This window comes from Urtica dioica, chromosome 2 (assembly GCF_054948205.1).
Source record: "Urtica dioica subsp. dioica isolate 48M chromosome 2, U.dioica_male_clone48M_v1_H2, whole genome shotgun sequence".
NCBI lineage: Eukaryota > Viridiplantae > Streptophyta > Magnoliopsida > Rosales > Urticaceae > Urtica > Urtica dioica.
In genome coordinates this window covers 54,141,569-54,155,447 of record NC_142757.1, presented here as the reverse complement: position 1 = coordinate 54,155,447, position 13,879 = coordinate 54,141,569, and the positions used below count along the sequence as shown (strand labels likewise).

The 13,879-nt window shown below is 36.9% G+C and overlaps 1 pseudogene; it reads right to left on the bottom strand.

Moving 5' to 3' along the window:
- Positions 1-7,217: 7,217 nt before the first annotated feature.
- On the bottom strand, positions 7,218-8,153 carry LOC149405719 (uncharacterized; annotated as a pseudogene).
- Between the last annotated feature and the right edge of the window lie 5,726 nt (positions 8,154-13,879).

Genomic DNA, 13,879 nt, shown 5'->3' with positions numbered 1-13,879 from the left:
AGTCTATAAAATTGATTATTTGCCTGAAGCTTGGGTTCCTTGGTCATGGGATTGTTGCAAAGGTCAATTGTTTTTGCCTTTGCTTTTGTGGAGTTACTGCACATGACTCGCACCAAAGCCATTCTTGCGGCAAAGAGAATATTGGCACCGTGTGTTGCGCATAGTTCGGAAGATCCTGGCCGTACAACATACACATACTCATAATTTTCAGAAACATCGATCATTGTAAAAGCAATAAAAAATTGAAATTAAGTAACCTTATCCAGATTGGACAAACTAACCTGCGCGTGCATCAATAATACTTAAACGACTTTAAGGTACAAATGACCACAAATGGATTAAATACAGAGAGAGAGAGAGAGAGTAAAATAATACTTACACGACTTTAAGGTTTGAAATACCAGCGAGTTTCCTTGGGTCTGGTCCACTTACCCGGTTGTCATTAAGCCGCCTAGGAATAAAACTTTAATCAGAAAGCGGAAATTGTAGTCTAGCTCTGTCACTGCGTTTAAGCATAGAGACTCTATTTCTAACATGCATGTTAATATAACAAGGTCCAATTTGTTCCAAAAACAGCGAATTACTATTCACAAGTTAGTTCTGCAGGCAGTGAATTTGATTATCTTGAAAAAATAAATAGTTATCAAAACATATGTAGTGTTGCGAGAAAAATAAATTGAATAATAACAATAAAACCAAGGATGCAGCAACCCGTAAACTTTAATTAGTGTCTAAATCTGTAAATATGTTTGATATTTGACCTTCGTTAATTAATATAGGTCATAACAAAGTGGATAAGCACGACAAGGGCATAGTCAATATCCCTAATGGATAATTTAAATCTGATAAACTAATTTGGTTGACTTATTTTCTTAGGAATGTAAGGACTTATAAATCCTTGGGCTTCTTCAGAACGCGTAGGGCCTCCCTTTTTTGTTTCACATCATCATAGGGCAGCAACATTTATATCACACGAAACAAAATAAAATAAAAAGGCTCGACTTTTTACTGCAATATAATGAAGTTCTAGCAATATTAAGATACTACCCCTTTTGAAGCAATACCAATACCATCTTCCCATTTCAACGAAATAATAAAAGTACATTCGCAAAACTCATTTACTTTCAAATACAGAGATAATCTACAAACAGAGATTTTTATTGTTTGCGTTTCTCTAATAAATCAGCGATCCAAAGATTAACTAGAACACAAACCCCAAGGGATTGGTATAGTGTTAAGGGTGATTCTTGAGACCTTAAGAGTCGCCAGTTCAATAATTTCAGAGCCTCGTGGACTTGGCAAAGTACCCACTTAGTTGTGGTTGTAGGATTCAAAAAGTACCTAATTTAATTATGAGAAAACTACACTATAGTAAAATCCTAAACGCAATGCAGAACCATGTCTCATTGGAAAGAAAAAAAACAAAGCAACAAGTCACTCGTGGTAAAATGCACATCCTACGAAAGACCTATCGCTTGTGAAAGCAAGAGCATCATTTCTCTTACCCAAACACTCTGGGCTCGTGAATATCAGTCTCATTGAAACCCTAATTCCTAAAACAAACATTACAATGAACTGATTTGCAGACAAGTTATTGAAGGAAAGCTTACAGCCTTGCGGAGCTTTTTGATCAAAGCCATGGGCTTGCGCTTCAAACCCTTCTGGAACCTAAAACAAATCACATAAAACATGCATTTTTTTATCCTACAAAAAAACACAATCCTTAAATCACGTGAATAAGAGAGAGAGAGAGAGAGAGAGAGAGAGAGAGAGAGAGAGAGAGAGAGAGAGAGAGAGAGAGAGAGAGAGAGAGAGAGAGAGAGAGAGAGAGAGACGGCTGCGATAGGTCGAGAACCCAGGACGCGGCGAACCAGATCTCGCATATGATGGAGGTGAGCCAGAGGCCGTAGGCGTCGTTGACAGGGTGGAGGATTCGGTAGTGGAAGAAGAGGCAGACGATGACGACACGGAGGAGGATGACCATGCGATAGGGGGACGCTGGCGAGCTCAGAGGGCTTGCCTTCATTCTCGTACCTGTGGAAGCAGCGGAGTCAGAAGGGAAGGGAAGAGAGAGAGAGAGAGAGAGAGAGAGAGAGAGAGAGAGAGAGAGAGAGAGAGAGAGAGAGAGAGAGAGAGAAGGATACAGACCTGAGCGAGAGGCGGTCGAGATAGGTCTCGCGGACGAGGCGGCGAACCAGAGGCCGTAGGCGTCGTTGACAGGGTGGAGGATTCGGTAATGGTTGTCAATGGCTTGACATTACTCGACAAAGAGTGAGCAAAGAGGGTGGAGTCCGTGGAGAATGTGGAGAACGTGAGTATTTGGAGAAATGGAGAAGAAGGGGTATATACTCAGATTTAGGGGTTTTTTTATGTACTTATTAGAAATAGATTGAAAGAATAAACTGCCATATTTTTTACAGCGTTCTCCCATCAACGCTGTGAAATAAAAACTAACGACATAAAACAAATCCAATTAAATTAAATTCTGAAACTTACACGTGTCAATTTATAATTGTAAATTAACTTTTCACAGCGTTTGTATATAAACGCTGTCAAAACTTTTTTTTTCAAACCACGTCTTCTCCACATGGCTTCTTGTAATTCGAGGGAATAAAATAAAAGCGCTTATATATAAGCGCTGTCTTATGTTTTCCACAGCGTTTCTCTTCACAAGTCACGTGTCTTCTTACGATTCGACAATAAAAAAAATGATGTTTTGACGGCGTTTTTTTGCCAAACGCCGTGAAAACATGTGCTGTGAAAAGCATGATTTCTAGTAGTATTTCGTTTAAGTGTAAAAATTTTCAGTCTTCTCTTTTCGAACTCTCATTAAATTTTGAGTTAGTGTAAAAAATAAATCAGTTTTCAATTTATTAATTTGACTTTCGTGGCAAGACAAAATTACAAGAAATGGTTCGTGATGATGAAGTAGCTAATTTGGTCTGAAATCTACTATTAACACTATTAAGCACTCTCACATTGGGTTATAATCTCTCTAATGCGAGACTTTTGTTTAGTAATTTATCAATTCATGTTTCTTGAAATAGTTATTGAACACCAACGACTCACACTCATTTCTTTTAGCTTTTGACAAAAAATGACCAATTGTATACTTCTTGTAAAGAGGATTGACAAACCTAGACATGGCATATTCACGAACTTTTTTCCTCAACGAAATTTTGAACACCATGCCAATATTTGGCGAATTCCCTAAAGTAATGATATAGCTAGGTACTCAAAATTCGAGACTCTTCAATATTCCATACTAAATTGATCAAACCTTCTCTGGCCTCTACTGTCAGTAATTAATTTATACCATATCCTATTTTTAAAATAAAAGTGGGAAAATAACACATATATAACATGTGTTTAAGTGAAATGTCGACTTTAACCTTCGGTTTTCAAAAATATCGATATCATACCATCTGTTTAACTAAAATGACGAAATTATACCATGAAATTGATAACAGTATCACAAATCTCTCTTTCATTGATATTGACTCTTATATAAGAAAAATCGAATCAAATTCAAAACAGTATCCTAACTTCCAAATTTCCAATTTTGAAATAAAAACAGCCGTAAATTGAAATTAAATAATAAAATTCATATCTCCAAGAGATGACTTCATTCTGTGTTCGAATTGCAATTCTGAATCCTATGTTCTCTGTTCGAATATGTAATTTTGATGACTATCAACTGTCAATTTTTACCCTTTTGCCTCTTTTTACGTTTTTTACGATTAAGAGATTGTTGTTTATTTTTTTAGTTTTTTTTAATAAATTACATATATGATGTGAATGAATAAAGATAATTGGTGTTTACATATAAATATTATAGTCAACGTCAATGAAAAGTCAATCAAAAGAAGATTTGTGGCACTGTTGTCTATTTCAGGGTATAATTTCGTCATTTTAGTTAAACAGAGGGTATGATCACGACATTTTTGAAAACCAAAGGTTAAACTCGACATTTCACTAAAACACAAGGTATATATCTGTCATTTTCCCAATAAAAGTCTACTAGCTTTTTAATAGTAACATTCCCACATTTATCCCACTGGGTCTCACAATAAATACTAATTCATAGTAATTGGTCTACTGAAAAATAAACATTCTTTTTCCACTACAACAAATAGAGTCATTACCGACGATTTTTTTCGTCGCTAATAACACCTTAGTCGTCGCTAAATCTATTTAGCGACGATATTAGCGACGATTATTATCGTTGCTAAATGTCCGTGCTTAAACATATTTAGCGACGAAATAGTCGTCGCTAAATATTTACCGACGACATTAGCGACGATAATGTCGTCTCGAAAAGTATAAACGGAGACATTTTTTAATTTTATGAAATATAATTAGCGACGAAATAGTCGTCGCTAATTCGCGCGCGAAAATTTTCGCACGCGATTTAGCGACGGAATAGTCGTCGCTAATAACTCCACTCAGTAAAAGAATTAGCGACGAGTTTATCGTCGGTAATTAATAAGTTATTATTTTTTTCGTTTATAAAATTCTAAAATGAAAAAAAACCAAATTATATTATCGAAATCAACTTATATATAAATTCCAGTTATGATTTCGATAAACGAGAAATATGTTAAAATACATGTAAATAATAATCTACTATACACAAAATATATAATAAAAGAGGGTCGTCGTCCTTTTTTTCCTCCGCCTCGACGTGAAATGCTCTGCTAGCGCTGATACTCTGCAAGGCTCGGCGGAATAATGTGCTCATCAGCTGACTGACTCGGACCGCGATGGTGGGAGGTCTAGCTACCGTCGGGAGTCGTCTGCTGGCCGCCCGTCAGAGTGTGGACGCCTTCCGTCGGAGTCTGCTGGCTGTGGATCGAAGGAGCCTGCTGCGAACTCTGCGGAAATTGGGGCATAAACGAGCTCAGGTTGAGGCCTGGTACATGACTCTGTATTGCCTCGGCGAACGAGGCGAGGGTCGACGTGAACATCTCTTACGAGATATATCCTGGATGCGACGTCCCAGCCTCCGAACTACCGTAGACTTCGGTGACTTCACTCCGCGGTCAAGTGATCACTCCGCGAACCCATAATATCGCGGATCGCCTGCTGCTCTAGGACGGAAATATCAACGTTCGCTCCTTGTTGCTCAACCTCCGCTCGCAACGTGTTGAACCTATCGACCAGTCGATCCTGATATAATTAACTAGTTAATATATATTAATCGAAAAATAAAACAAAATAAATGTAAACTTACATAACGTGCGGAGGCTTCAGCAGTCAGGCAGTCAGACTTGTCGGACTGATGTTGGCGCTTGTAGTTCGCAAACAAGCTCTCGAAAGCGCCTGTCTCGACGCTCTTCTGCATGTAAACAAAGTTTCAAGTGTTAGATAGTTTTAACGATTTGATGTATCATATAAACATAAAACTTACGTTCTTCATGCGGTGGGTCAAGAATCCAATCGTCCCCTGTCGACTCTTCGTCTTCTTCTTCGCGCGATTCGCCTTGTTATTCGCTTGTATGGCCTGTAATATAAGTAAACGTACACGTAAATAACAAATCGTATAATAAAAGAGTAAACACATATTTAACGTAAATGATTTGATTACCTTAAACTCATCGCTCGTATATCGTTGTATAAGCGTCTCCCATTCGGTGTCAAGCTTAACGGTCCTCGGTTTCATCGACTGTGCCACCAGTACGCTGATCTTGTAGTCAATGTCGAACCATGACCGCAAGGTATGCCTCCAATCGCAAAGAGGGGTCTTTGCGTCTCGAATGATTGCCGCATCGACAATCGCCTTCTTCTTCCCGGTTGTGTCACCATCGACTCGAATGTCGTACTTGTCTCGAATCGCTTCTCGGATCTCGGCCTCCTTCGCTGGCCTCACGTTCGCATGCGTCCACCTTGGGACCGTAGGTGAGATCTTGTCTCGGACGACCAACCCGAGTGTGTTCGCGAACGTCGCGAGATCCAGATCCATCTCTCGCTCTGGATGCAAGAAAGACTGAAACTCCTCGTTATAAATAATGACTTCCTTCACCCCGGGGCGCCGTGCACGCTCAGATCGAATCCCGAGCGTCGGCCCACGCATGGCCGGTTCGATCTCCTCGTCTTCTTCTTCACCGCCATCGCGTACGGGCGCCGATTCGCAGTAATTCGGGAGACGCGCTAAGTAGTCATCCCCGCCTCCGCTGCCTCTAGCTCCTGTAGGCGTAGCCATCTGAAATTCAAAACAAACTTTATTTAGTTATGCATTTGTAATAATTTAAATATGTTAATTTAGTAGTTACATGAAAAACGTTATATACTATCAATCATCATCGTCCGACGAATCATCTTCTTCCATCAAATCATCGTCGTCAGAAATCGGGACATCGGTGGACTCTTATTCTTCAATATTTTCCAAGTAGAGTCCTTCGTTGCTCTGGTATCGCAGACTGATGACGCGTCGACAGTGAATCCAAATCTGACGGTTCCACCGACAGTTGAACTGATGACGAAGATTGACCAAGAATGAGGTCAATATCAGGAAGATCCCACACATTTCGATGATTACACTCTTCGACGATTCGCCAATCAGGACCATTCAAATTATCTTCCAAGTAGAAAACTTGTTTTGCCCGAGTTGTCAAAATAAATGGCTCGTCTTTGTACCATTCTTTTGCCACATACACGCTTGTCAAGTTGTTGTCGTTGCGTGTCCTTTTCCTCGGATCTTGGTCACCGAACCAACGGCATTGAAATAAGACGACACGAGAATCGTTCTGATAAGTCAAGACAATGACGTTTTCTACTTGACCGTAGTCGTGATCTCCTTCACTTGGTACACATACCCCGCTATTCTGAGTCGTTCTTCTGCTATCACGTTGACGGGAGATAAATTTAACTCCATTCACTACACAACACGGATACGTCCGTGGTACAAAATGTAGTCCCAATGCCAATGCGTATAATTCGGAGGATACGGGTAATCCGTCTTGGCTCATGCGAAACACCTACATATAACCATTAACGAGTCGGTTAGTGTCGAATACCTACATACAGAGTTTAATCATATTCTTTAAGTCAGTCAATACCTTTTCCCAAAATCATTTTGGGAACCCAAGTCGATGCGCTTCTTCAACATCCGGTCGACCTTCTAATTCCATGAGATCTATGTGTTCACTGAAATAAAATTCATGTTCATTTAATACATCATGTAGTGTAAATAATTGAAGTTCATTTATTTCACTCATTTACCTCATGAAATCGTCAATTTCGGGACAATTTCTTAAAATGTACCACTCAGCGAGCAATCGTAGATTCTCATCTAAGCGTATCGTGGTCATCTTCCCGTAAGGCCGACAACTTGATGACTGAAACACCGATAACTCCCATTTGACACCTTTGAAGTTAGAGGCGACGTCTGTTCGTTGGAGCATGTTGAAACGATTCTCAACGTCTTCTAGATACCTTGAGCAGAATGTCAATGCTTCGTCTACAACATAAGCTTCGGCAATTGAACCCTCTGGTCTAGCTCAATTACGCACAAAGTTCTTGAGCGTTCCAAGGTATCTCTCAAATGGATACATCCACCGTATATGAACCGGACCTCCGCTCATTGCCTCATCCGATAGATGTATTACCAAATGAACCATGATTGTGAAGAAATCAGGTGGGAAAATTCGTTCCAACTTACACAATATCAGCTTCACATCCTCCTGCGCCTTTTCGATGTCAGAAATTACCAGCGTTCTTGAGCAAATAAGTCTGAAGAAGTTGCAAAGCTCTATTATGGCATCTCGAATGGTTCGATCCATAAAAGGACGAATAGCAGGAGCCAATAGTCGCTGCATAATCACGTGACAATCGTGAGACTTCAAACCCATTAACCTCCCGTCCGCGGTAACATTCTTCTTCAAATTCCCCGCAAAACCATCGGGAAATCTAACTGATCTCAAGAACTCAGTAAACCGCTTCCGTTCTGAAGGTGTCAGAGTGTATGACGAAGGCGGTTTCATCCATCTATCTCCCTCTTGGTACAAATGAAGCTCGTGCCTTATGTTCCAGTCCGCCAGAGTCAACCGTGCCTTATCTGTGTCTTTCGTCTTCCCCTCGAAGTTCAGCAACGTACCCAGAAGATTGTCGCATACATTCTTTTCTATATGCATTACATCGAGGTTATGGTTTAACGTAAGACTCGACCAATACGGTAACTCGAAGAAAATACTTTTCTTTGTCCAATTCAGCTCACTCGCACCGCGCTTTCGTTTCTTCCCACCGAGGGTGCTTCCCCGGCGTTGCATCTCCCACTAATCGCAATTGTCGAAGTATGTCGCTCGTCGATTTTCTCACTGGTGGTGGTCGTTTCTCATTTCGTACCTTGTACAGTTTGCTCTTCCTCATCGGGTGTAACAACGGCAAGAATCGACGATGGTCGCAGTAAACAATCTTGTTTCGAGCCTTGAAAGACAGTGTGTCGTTGTTACACGTTGGACAAGCAAGGTACCCTTGACCACTCCATCCCGAAAAACTGCTTTTCGGTGGAAAATCATTCACCGTCCATAGCAGTACGGAAAACAACCTGAATAGCTCACCAGTCGAACCATCTCTCAACACGACACCGGTTTCCCACAATTCCTTCAGCTCATCAATAAGCGGTTGTAAAAAAACGTCCATGTATTTTCTCGGCACACTACGACCTGGTATAAGCAATGTTAACATCAAGTACGATGTTTTCATGCACAACCACGGCGGTAAGTTGTACGCAGTCAAGACTACCGGCCACATACTGTACGATAAACTCATATCACCAAATGGATTGAAACCATCGGCGGCAAGTCCAAGCCGGACGTTCCTCGGTTCTACCGCAAACATGAGATATTTTCGGTCGAGCTCCTTCAGCGTTGCTTCGTCAGCAGGATGTCGCAGTACACCATCCTCTTTAATGCGTTCATTCTTGTGACGACCCGACTTTTCGGACCGTCTTACTTATCTTACTTTTTAAACTTTAGAAAATTCTTTAGAAAACTTGGAGGATTTTTTTTTAAACACATCGAATAAAGGCGAACAAAAATTTTAAAGATCTTAAAAAGAAACAAAACATTAAGAAAAAGGTAAGATTTCATTTAAAACAACTTAATTAGAAAAATACTTAACCAAAACTGAAACCAATTTTAAACCAAACATAGCGGCAATAATAATACAACATAATCTGTATTCTAAATCTCAACCGAATTAGAAAACTCTTTGAAACTTCATAACTTTGAAATAATTGAAAATTAAAACTTTAAAAAAATTTATTTCTAAAAGACTTGTAGCGGAAGACGTATTTCTTAATAACGAAAACAAAACTTTAAAAATTATTTCTTAAAAATTCGTAGCGGAAGACTTAATTCGTGAATGGAAACCATGACCCAACCCTCTCGCTATCGACGCCGCTAGTCCGCCCTGCTCAGTTCCTTGTAAGATGTTTACCTACAACACAGACATATATTTTTTTTCGAAGAGATGAGCTTACGCTCAACGAGAATAATATAAAGCTCACAAAAAAAGAGTAATGCAATGCATGAACCGGTAATTAGTATTTTAAAACTAAACGGTGACCTAATCTTTCTTTTCTTGATTCTATCAACTTTTAATTCGGGGTGCCCCTAGGGTAGTCGTACCTATTTCAGTGCACACTTTAGAGACGAAGATATGGGGTTGCAAGGTCCCACACTTCGCTCTATCTTATAAACTTATTAGGGCCTCGGCCCGAGAAATATCCCCATTTGGGCCCGTAAGTCGGCTCGAGAAATTCTCCTTAAGACCTCCATAGCTCGAGGCGGTACGACTTCCTTGCTTATCTTTATCTTTTCACTTTTTTTCTTCGTTACATGCACGAATGACGTATGACATACAATAAACATGATAACATGACTAGAAAAAGAACATGATATAAGTATTCTAATTTATAACATATCATCACATAACATATCGTACCATATCATATCATCACATAACATACCATACCATATCATATCATAAACTCAACATATCATAACATATCGTTCATAATCTATCATACCATACCATATCATATCATATCATTACATAACCTACTATACCATATCATATCATAAACTCCGCATACATAACATATCATACCATAACACACATATGTCAAACAATCAAACAATAACAATTTCAAAAAGGTAATAAACTCATTCAGATCATATAACACTTAATATATTTTTGAACTAATCTGTGTTGCAGTGAGATTATTCTCACCTGGATATCGGAATTACGATCGAAGACCGTCGAAGGAAAATGAAGCTCTTAATGACTCGGAACCTAAACGGAACAGGTTGACTATTACTTATCAGGTAATAAAAGGATTTAATACATGACTTAGTTTCTGGAAATTTTCAGAAACGACATTCAACGTGAAATTACGAAAATACCCTTGGCTATTAGGGTTTCGGTGAAAAATTAAAACTCTGAGAAAACTTCTGTAAAAGTTCCAATACGTATAAAACAGAATTTGGATCACTTTTTGTAAAGGCATCACGGCCAAAATAATATTTTAACTATTTATTAAAAAAAAAATGCTAAAATCTAACTTTAAAATTTTTATCAAAAACTGTTTGCGCACCGTTTTGAAAATAATCAGAAAATATTCTGTATTTAATAAAAATATTTTTTCGATTAAAGGGTTAGATAGAAGACATTTAAACCTAACTTTTCTAAAAAGAATCAACGCAAAACCAAATTTTTTGAATCCACAGTAAGCGTTTAAAGTCTGAAAATCAGGAATAGGTCTCAGGTCTGTGCGCTGATTTAAAAATAATCAGAAAATATTCTGTATTTCATATAAATATTTTTCGATTGCAGATTTAGATAGAAGAGACTTAAAACTAACTTTTCCAAAAAGAATCAACGCAAAAACAATTTTTTTGAATCCAGAACAAGCGTTTTAAGAAATCGTTTTCAAAGAATCCGAACCAGAGAGAAAAGAAAACCTACCTAATTGGAGCTACGAAATTTTCAAACCAAGAGAGGGATGGGGGAGGGAGAGCAGAGAAGAAGCGTTAAATGAAGAGGATGGGATGCTTATATATGGTTTAATTAAACCCTAAAAGCCCAAACCATAAAAGCCTAAACCCTAATCCTACTTTTAATATTAATATATTAATTATTATTATTATTATTATTATTATACATAACGCATACACACGCTGCTGGCTGATTGTACATGTTATGTTATAATATATATGACACCTAATATGCATATATTACTTACTATAATATATATATATATATATATATATATATTATGTATAATGTTATATATATATATACACATATATATTACTTACTTACGTACCTATAACCTTTAATTTATAACTATAATATATATATATATATATATATATATATATATTTGTATAACAATGTATGTCAAATATGTATATTTATACACACATGATTTATTTATAATATATATATAACTTATATATATAATATCCATATATGTAATCTAAATAGTATATTAAAATTCAAAAACACACCAAAACACACATAAAAAACTAAAACATAAAAACTACCGCATAACTAAAATCATTCACTACTACTTTATAAAAAAAATACTAACATCACTCGAATACCAATATTTTAGCTTTTTAATTAAGCTTAAAATTTGGGATTTCACAATTCTCGTGCCACTGCATCTCTAGAGCTGTGTGTCGACTCGCGTACAATCGCTTAAGCCGATCTTTCAGTGGAAAGTAACGCAACACCTTATGCGCTACTTTTTTTTTCACTGTGTTTCTTCAGCCACCGACTCTCATTACAAACTAGACACTGGTCTAGATTGGCATTGTCCTTCCAAAACAACGTGCAATCGTGTTTGCAGACGTGAATCTACTCGTAACCCATACCAAATCGACGCAATTTCGCCTTTGTTTCATAGTGTGACTCTGGAATCGTGTTACCGATCGGATGAGACTTTTTCAGTACTTTTAGAAGCTGATCAAACGACTTATTCGTCCACTTGTTCACTTTCAAATGCATCAACGTGACAACAAAGGAGAGTGACGAATACTCTGTACAACCCGGCCATAATTCGGTGTTCAGGTCGCTGAAAAGGTAATCGAACTGTCCACTATGGTATTCTGCATTCGGGTTAATACTGTCATTGTCACCATCTACGTCGTTGCGATCTAAGATATCGTGTACAGCATCAAACATCCCACCTCCTGTTCCGTAATCCGTCTGATACTGCATTACGTCATCTTCTTCCTCCCCGTGAAAGATCCATCTCGTGTAATTCCTCTTAAATCCTCTGATAAAGAGATGATTCTCTATATCAGGAATTTTTTGCGTCAACACGTTGTTACACCTCTTGCATGGACACTTAACTCGTCCTTCGATGTTTACGTGTTGTCAGGCCATTGCCATGAACTATGTCATTCCAGCCGCAAATTCAACGCTTAGACGTTGGTCCTCGATTATCCAATTCCTCATTTTCCCTAAAGATTCAACATTTAAAAATTTAGTAGTTTTCAGATTTTATTTTATAATTTCACGATCCTACCGAAATTTCGGCAAAATTGTGAAATCCCAAATTTTAAGCTTAATTAAAAAGCTAAAATATTGGTATTCGAGTGATGTTAGTATTTTTTTTTAAGTAATAGTGAATGATTTATTTATGTGGTAGTTTTTGAAGTTTTATGTTTTTTATGTGTTCTTTAGAGTGTTTTTTTTTTAATTTAATGTACTATTTAGATTACATATATGGATATTATATATATAAATAAATCATGTGTGTATAAATATACATATTTTACATACATTGTTAGACAAATATATATATATATATATATATATATATATATATATATATATTATAGTTATAAATTAAAGGTTATAGGTACGTAAGTTAAGTAAGTAATATATATATGTACGTGTATATATATATATATATATATATATATATATACATATATAACATTATACATAATATATATATATATATATATATATATATATTATAGTAAGTAATATATGCATATTAGGTGTCTTATATATTATACAATCAGCCAGCAGCAGCGTGTGTATGCGTTATGTATAATAATAATAATAATAATTAATATATTAATATTAAAAGTAGGATTAGGGTTTGAGCTTTTATGGTTTGGGCTTTTAAGATTTAATTAAATCATATATAAGCATCTCATCCTCTTTTTTTAACGCTTCTTCTGTGCTCTCCCTCCCCCATCCTTCTCTTGGTTTGAAAATTTCGTAGCTCCAATTAGGTAGGCTTTATTTTCTCTCTGGTTCGGATTCTTTGAAAACTATTTCTTAAAACGCTTGTTCTGGATTCAAACAAATTGTTTTTGCGTTGATTCTTTTTGGAAAAGTTAGTTTTAAGTCTCTTCTATCTTAATCTGCAATCGAAAAATATTTTTATCAAATACAGAATATTTTCCGATTATTTTCAAATCAGCGCACAGACATGAGACCTATTCCCGATTTTCAGACTTTAAACGCTTACTGTGGATTCAACAAATTTGGTTTTGCGTTGATTCTTTTTGTAAACTTTAGGTTCAAATGTCTTCTATCTAAACCTTTAATTGAAAAATATTTTTATCAAATACAGAATATTTTCTGATTATTTTCAAACGGTGCGCAGACAGTTTTTGACAAAAACTTTAAAGTTAGATTTTAGTACTTCTTTTATTTTTAATAAATAGTTAAAAAAATTATTTTGGCCGTGATGCCTTTACAAAAAGTGATTCAAATTATGTTTTATACGTACTGGAATTTTTACAAAAGTTTTTTTTTTTCCAGAGTTTTAGTTTTCCCCGAAACCCTAATAGCCAATGGTATTTTAGTAATTTCACGTCGGTTATTGTTTCTGAAAATTTCCAGAAAC